We start from the raw sequence: 6,000 nt of genomic DNA on the forward strand, positions 1-6,000 counted from the left end.
AGGGAGATCCGCTCGTTTGGCGACATCGCCAAACGAGCGGATCTATCCGTGTATGGCCACCTTTAGGCAGGGGCTCCCCCTGCTGTTCATAAGTCTGATTGTTTCCCTGCTCAGCAGCTAGGGACCATCTGACAGATGGACAGTATCAATCAATCAGTAATACACTTCGACGTCATTGGCACATCTTACAACGAGCGTATCCACAGATAGATGAATTTATTGCTCCACCCATTGTCTCCTATAGAAGAGGCAGAACAATTGGTACTATGGTGACTTCTGCCCAAGTAAAGAAAAAATCAGAGAAGTCGATACTTTTCTCGGTAAGAGAGCAACAGGAATGTCACCATGTTACAATTGTAACCAATGCCCTTTTGTATACAAAGGGAAAGATTTCATCCATCCTGAGACGGGGTATACTGAAATACTGTATGTTCATTAGGGGCTAAAACAGCTGTTGGTAAGAATGATAGCAACTACTGTATTCAGTTGTGACAGTTTACAGAGTAGGTGACAGTCATTTGTCATGCACTATTTGAAACAATTAACAGGGTAGTTCACCTTTGTGTTAACTTTTAGTATGTTATAGAATGGCTAATTCTAAGCAACTTTTTAACTGGTTTTCACTTTTTCTTTTTAACGGTTTTTTAAATAATTTGCCTTCTTATTGTGACTTTCCAGCTTTGAAAAGGGGTTCATTGACCCCATTTAAAAACAAATGCTCTGTAAGGCTGTAAATGTATTGTTATTGCTACTTGTTATTACTCATCTTTCTATTCAGGTCCTCTCCAATTCATATTCATATTCCTATTCGTATTACTCTTATTCAGATCAGTGCATGATTGCAAGGGAAATTTGGAACATAACAATCAGATTGCTGAGTTTGCAAACTGGAGAACTGCTGAATAAAATGCTAAATAACTAAAAACACACAAATAATAATAAACCAATTGCAGACTGTCTCAGAAGATCACTCTCTATATCCCACTAAAAGTTGATTCAAAGGTGAACAACCCCTTTAAGTTTTGGAGGGTAAATGACCCTATAGGTAATGGGCTTCTTAATTGCACTTTGGGGCTTGAGATGGTGACTGCATAATGACTTAAGTGCTCTGAAGAATATACAGCACATGAAACATCTGTTTACTGTATTTAAAGGAACTTACAGTTAATGCCATGCTTATCTTATCTGACTCACTATTGGGATGGTTCAAATGGTTATTCAGGGTTGCAGGCAGTATTTTGAAATTGAGATGTTCTGCTTTGTTTTACCTTCCATGTCTGATACTGGTTATTACAAATTAATCAGGTTTCCTGAGTATACCTGAAGATGAGATATGCATCTAAATGTGCTTTGTCTGGTGAATGTTCATTACTTTGAAGAAATAAAATGAACAAATGCTTAACTGGTTACGTATTAAGGCACAGATTCATTTTCAGGTTATAAACAAAAGAACAAATGGCAAGCAACAATAGTGTAGATTATTAAATGATTTTATTCATTAAAATACTACTCACAAGTGTGATTTTAAAAGAACATATCAGTAAAATAGCATATATGTCATAGTCCCTCCTAAGCTGTAGCACAGTGCTTACTGAACAATGGTTGATGGTGGTATAATTTGCTCTTATTGGAAAGAAATTAAGGGGCCTACAGGCCCAGAAGGGATGATTTTTGGAACAAATAGCGCCATAGTGCTCTAGCCTACTCATCATGTTGTTTAAACCCCATTGCTCTGCCACTGTCCTCTTGAAGGTGTGGTTTCATTTGTAAGTTAACTTTTTAGTATGCAACGGAATGGTCAGTTCTAAGCAACTTTTCAATTGGTCTTCATTATTTATTTGTTATAAAATGATTTGCCCTCCTCTTCTGAATCTTTCCAGCTTTCAAATGGGGGATCACTGTCCCCATCTAAAAATTAATTGCTTTGTAAGGCTACAAATGTATTGTTATTGTTGCTTGTTATTACTCATCTTTCTATTCAGATCCTCTCCTATTTATATTCCAGTCTCATATTTAAATCAGTTGTAGGGTAATTTGGACCCCAGCAACCAGGTTGCTGAAATTGCAAACTGCTGAATAAAAAGCTAAATAATTCAAACTACAAATCATAACAATGAAAACTCTCTAAATCATACCAAAAGTTACCTTGAAGGTTAATAACCCCTTTAAGTTAACTTTTAGTATGTTATAGAATGTCCTATTCCTAGCAACTTTGCAATTGTTTTTTATGGCTTTTTGAATAATTTACCTTCCTCTGCTACATCTTCCCAGCTTTCAAATGTGGGTCATTGACCCCTGCAACCAAAAAATTACTGCTCTTGATGTTGTTTTCTTATTCCTTAACTTTCTATTCAGTCCTACTCCTACTCATATTTCAATGTCTCATTCAAACCACTGCCTTGTTGCTAAGGAATACAGAACCCTAGCAACTCAATATCTGCTAAAACGCTAAACTGGAGCAAAAATGGAAGAACAGCAAAACATATAAAATTAAAACTGATTCTAAGCTCTAACCAAGTTTATATCCTACTAAACATTGATTTAAAGATGAGCAACCCCTTTAAAGGAATAGTTCAGTGTGAAAATAAAAACTGGGTAAATAGATAGACTGTGCAAAATAAAAAATGTTTCTAATATAGTTAGTTAGGCAAAAATGTTATGTATAAAGGCTGGAGTGACTGGATGTCTAATAAAACAGCCGGAATCCAACTTCCTGCTTTTCAGCTCTATAACTCTGAGCTAATCAGTGACTTGAAGGGGGGCCACATTGTACATTTCTGTTCAGTGAGTTTGTAATTGATCCTCAGCATTCAGCTCAGATTCAAAAGCAACAGATATGGCCCATGTGGTCCCCCCTCAAGTCTCTGATTGGTTACTGCCTGGTAACCAGGGTAACCAGTCAGTGTAAACCAAGAAATCTGAAAAGCAGGAATTAGTGTTCTGACATGTTATACATCAAATCAGTCCATCCTTTTGCATTTGCAAAAAGACTGCAGTTTCATTAATGTACTTTATTTTCATTAATTGTCTTTATGCAAATGTGGCAGTCAGCAGCACATCACATTATCAATGATGCTGCCATGGTACAAGTTCAGCACTGGCACAAACATGAGATATTTGCACTTTGCACTGTTGTAAGGTCTTGTAATGGGGGGACTGAAATTGGCAGCAGTAACATTTGGTGCTGTCACTACCATATTAGAAGCTTTCAAAAGTGCCTTAGTAATATTCATAATTCTCATTGGCATCTCCATTTACACGATAGTCACAGAACTCGAGGCAGGGTGACCTAATGAAAAGACACAGTCAATGGCATCAGTGGGCCTCTAATACATGAAATTTGCTCCACAGTAAAGTGTAATGATGTGATCCATGGTATCAAGTGTAGTGCCAATGGTATGGCATGGGTGCACTGATGTAACAATCAGAGTTCCCCAGCAAAGACAGGTCTGTTAAGCTGGCCATAGACGCAAAGATCCGATCATACGAATAGAGGATTCTTATGATTTTTGGACCATGTGTGGAGAGTCCCGACATTTTCCGTCCCACGGAGATCTGTAGTTTGGTCGATCGGACAGGTTAAAAGGTTTCTGTCGGCTGCCGATAATATCTCTGCATGTATTGCCGATCGTACGATTTTCAGAGGGAGACTGTCACTAGCTCAGACATAACTTTCGTACGATTGCTGTCAGGGGCAGAACATCGGCTGATCTGTTCTTTTACTACTTTATTTGATCTGAATGGTTAGTGGCAGGTTGGGAGATGGGGAAGTCCGATCGTTCAAGGATTCGAACAATCGGATCATTGCATCTATGGCCAGCTTAAATCAGCTGCTTGTCTTACATTATAGCAACAGTCTCAGTCACCAGAGCAGAGAATAGAAAGGGACAGGCAAACACTGCTTTCAATAGCAATACATCTACAAATAACTTAAAAACCATTGAAAAATTGTAATTGATGTATATGGGAAAGTTGCTTAGAATTGTGTTTTCTTTTATTAGGCAAAACATTATTTTTGATGTTGACTTGTCCTTTAAAATGTTTAGCATCATAGCATGAAGAGAAGAAAGGTCTACACTTTAGAGAAATCCACTAATATTCTGCATGATTTTGGAGAAAAAATGGCTTTTCCTGGTGTTTCCAGTGTCTGAGAAGAGTCAACTTTAGGGTATTAATTTTCACTTCTATTGCAATTCCTACTTTTTGTCCTTTTTACCAGTTATAAGTGGATCTTTTGTTTATTGCAACATCATATCTGTACACTATATGATACTGTAAGGGTATGAAGCCATGTTCTACAATATATTTGTATTTAATTACCTGTACTAGTCAGTAGGTGGCAGCAAAGGAAATGGGATAAGTACAATGCTGTGTATAGTAATGAAAGTTTATATTCATTCACCTCTCAAAACGTGAATAAGGCTAATTTAGGGGAGTGATCTGAACCCCACAAGTGTGCTACTGAACTGTAATTACAGGTTTGTGGTTGTATGAACAAGTTCGATTAATGCATCACAGATTATCTAAGGAAGTGGAGTCCTGAGAGGAACAGGAAGTGATGTGTGGCTCCCTTCTGCAGCACCTGAGGACAGTTTTGCAGTGAATGATCCAGGGTTTCCTGTCTGTGTGGTTTTGGCCGTGGAAAGACCTGTGGATCCAGAAAGAAGCATGGAAAGCTTGCTTAAAGCACCCAAGGAACTGTAAGCGCAGCCTTGCTGCATCATAGTGCATACCAGTGACATTTTGTATATAACAGTACATTGCTAGAGACATACTTCGCTGGGCTTGGAACTGCATACAGGGAAGTCTCGTGTAAAGAGAAGGACACATTACCTGTGGATTACAAATAGTATTGCGCAATACTTAAGGGTGCACCCCGAAGACAAAGACCGGGAAGGAACATTTAGGGGCAGCCAGGCTGCTTCGCGGACTGTGGGGGAATATTTAGCAGGAGCTAGTTTTAGGTTAGGCAGTATTACTGTTACTGTGTGAATTATACCTTGTTATCTGACTGTTTATACATGCCCAGCTATTTATCGTTTATTATTGTTCAGTAAACTTCACTGCTGGGTAAGAACCGTTGTCTGTGTCTGTGTGGCATCGTGTACCCTCTGAATCTGTGAGCCCACCCCTCGCCCCCGCTTTCAGTTGGCGCTGCGAGCAGGGTACATTGATCGCCATGCAGAACCCAGCCGGTCATGAGGCCGCTCCTGCCATAGCCCCTATTGCCCCTCCTGCCGTGGGAGTAGCTCCGACCATGTGTTTGCCCGCAGGAGCAATACTGAACCAGCTAGTACGGTTTGACGGCCAGAAGATGCTGCTAGAAGACTGGGCCACTTACCTTAAAAGTACCCTTAGGTTGTACAATTTGACTCCTGATCTGCAATCCAATGTGGCGCTGAACGCCCAGAGGAGGAGAGGAAGACTCTGGAGGCCATACTCTCAATTCTTGAGCCTATCTACGGAGAAACAGCTGGTACTGGCAGCCTTAGGTCTCGCTTATTCACTCGCTTCCAGCGTGAAGATGAGACTATCCCCCAGTTTGCGAATGCTCTTCAAGAGATATGGGCACACATACAGAGAAGAGAGGCCAATGGCGCTAATGTTCTTGGAACTGGAGACCAAATCCTTCGGGACCAGTTTGTTCTGGGATTGCGCAGTCCCCCCCTCCGCCAGATCCTCAGGGAACGTATCCTGGTGGATGCTACGCTGCAATTTCACAAGGTACAGGCTGAAGCGGTGGCCAGAGACAAGGAGGAGGCCTACGGGGCTTACACCGTGAGGATGCAGGCTGTAAGAAGTCCAAGAACTCTTTCTGAGGAAGGGGAGCTGCAAGAGACAGTGAAGGCACTCAGTGCATCCCTGGGAGAAATCCAGAAGCAGTTGGCACAGTTGCAAGTTTCAGCAATGGCCCCAGTCCAGCCGGATTACTGGCAGAGGAGTGCCGCCCCAATGAGTCCCCTCGATATCCCGCGGCTACAGAGGCCAGAGTGAGAAGTT

Source organism: Xenopus laevis, chromosome 2L (assembly GCF_017654675.1).
Source record: "Xenopus laevis strain J_2021 chromosome 2L, Xenopus_laevis_v10.1, whole genome shotgun sequence".
Lineage (NCBI taxonomy): Eukaryota > Metazoa > Chordata > Amphibia > Anura > Pipidae > Xenopus > Xenopus laevis.